Source organism: Mustela erminea, chromosome 6 (assembly GCF_009829155.1).
Source record: "Mustela erminea isolate mMusErm1 chromosome 6, mMusErm1.Pri, whole genome shotgun sequence".
NCBI lineage: Eukaryota > Metazoa > Chordata > Mammalia > Carnivora > Mustelidae > Mustela > Mustela erminea.
Genome location: NC_045619.1, coordinates 79,749,175 through 79,751,604, shown reverse-complemented (window position 1 = coordinate 79,751,604; position 2,430 = coordinate 79,749,175).

Below are 2,430 nucleotides of genomic sequence, written 5' to 3'. Positions count from 1 at the left end.
TATACATGTGCGTGCACACACACACACACACACACATAGAATTTTCTCTTTTCTGGCCTCTATGAATAAAATTACAAAGTTCTACTATTGTGCTTAAATGTATTTATGTGGGAGGATAAAAAGGTAAAATAAATAAGAAGAAATAGGATATGCATGTATAGGAAGACTCAGTATTATCAGGATGACATTTCTGTCCATACTCATCTATAGTCAAGTACAATTCTAAGCCTTATTTTCAGATAATTGTGCTTTGGAATTTGAAGATAAAAAAGGGATTTTAAAGTGCATTTAGGGAAAAAATCGTGCAAAAATAGGAAAATTTTCAAAAGAAGAATAATGACCAGAGAATTTATTTTTTTAAATTTATCTTATTTTTTATGTTAATATAGGACTTCAGCAAATACCATGTATTATATTAATGTGTATTACGCAATTAAGTATGTATTATACTGGTGTATACAAGGCAGTGGAAAATAAGCCCAAGTATTTATTGTGATTTAGTAGATCAATACAGTGGCACATAATGTCACTGGGCAGGGTCAGGAAATATAAATTATAACATTTAGTAGACACTCACTATGCACAAGGAGCTGCTCCAATCATTTGACACTATTTAACCCGCACCTCACAATAACCTTAATGGGGTTGTATTAGTCCTGTTTTATAGATGTAGAAACTAAGATTTAGAGATATTAACTTGCCAAAGATCATAAAGGTGATATGAGGTGGGTGTTGGATCCAGGCAATCTGGTTCCCAACCTAGTATCTTAACCATTATGCATTACTGCCCACAGTGCCACTTGCCAGTGACAGGTGCTAGTTATTTTAGAACATTGTCAGTATTACAGGCAAAATAATTTAAATTTTTTTTTCACTTTTAAATTGCATTCTTTAATTACCAGTGAGAGAACTTATAAAGTATTCCATATGTAGGTATCTTTTTTGGGTAAATTATCTACTCCCCCTGATATGTTCAACTTTTATTTACTGATATATAAGAATTCTCCACATATTAAGGATATTAATTTTTATCTATCATATTAACCTTTATCTATCATATATATGGCTATAACCACACTCACATTAATTTCAGCTATTGAGTTTTTCATCTCTGATTGATTCTTTTTTTATGATTTCTCTTCGTTGAAACTCTCACTGAGATCCTCTACTCTTTTCTCAAGTCCAGTGGGTATCTTAATGACCATGACTTTGAATTCTTTATGGTGCATATTGCTTATCTTTATGTCGTTTAGCTCTTTTGCTGTGCCTTTATCTTGTTCTTTCATTTGGAACATATGCCTTTGTCTCCTCATTTTCTCTGACTCTTTGTGTTCTGTGTTAGGAAAATTGGCTACATTGACTCCCCTTGAAAATAGTGGCCTTATGAAGAAGAGGCCCTGTGTGCCCTGTAGCACAGCGTCCTTTGTTCACCAGAACCAGGCACTTTGCTGGGGTCTCCTATGTGTATTGTATGCACTGTTGTGGCTGAGCCTCATTTGCCTTCTGTCCAGTTAGCTGCAGTGGTCCACTTTGCCTGTTGTGGGTTGGATTTGGTCCTGTGCTGTTCAGAGGCCAGTCTGGGGCTGCCTTGGGCTTGGAGTTGGGCAGTATCAGCAGTCAAACCAGGTGCTGGTTTATTTGACAGAAAGAGAGAGAGATCACAAGTAGGCAGAGAGGCAGGCAGAGAGAGAGAGGGGGAAGCAGTCTCCCTGCTGAGCAGAGAGCCCGATGTGGGGCCTGATCCCAGGACCCCGAGATCGTGATCTGAGCCGGAGGCAAAGGCTTAATCCACTGAGCCACCCACGTGCCCCATAAATAAATCTTTTTTCAAAAGTATATACTAGTATATACTTTTGAAAATTGAGATAAGCTTTATCCTTTTAAAGTATACAATTCAGGGGGTTTAAGTATATTCATGAAGTTACACAATCATTGCCACTGTCAAATTCCAGAATATTCCCCCAAAGAAACCTGTATCCATTAGCCCTCATTCCCAATTTCTCCCTCACTCCAGCCCCTGGCAATAACTAACCTACTTTCTGTCTCTATGGATTTGCCTTTTCCTGAGTATTTGATATATTGACCTGTCGGCCTGGCTTCTTTGATTTAGCATAATGTTTTTAAGATTTCATGTTTCCATGTTGGGTCATGTTTCAGAACTTTATTTCTTTTTATGGATGGATACTATTTGTATGGATATACCATATTTTTGTTTACCCATTCCTTAGTTGATGGACATTTGGGCATTCTCCTCTTTTCGGTTGTTGTGAATAACGCTGCTGTAATATTCATCTACAAGTGTTTGTGTGGACATATGCTTTCAGTTTTCTTGGGTATATACCTAGGAGTGGAATTGCTGGGTTATATGGTAACTCTATATTTAACTTTTTGAGAAACTGCTAAACTATTTTCTAAAGTGGTCGCACCTTT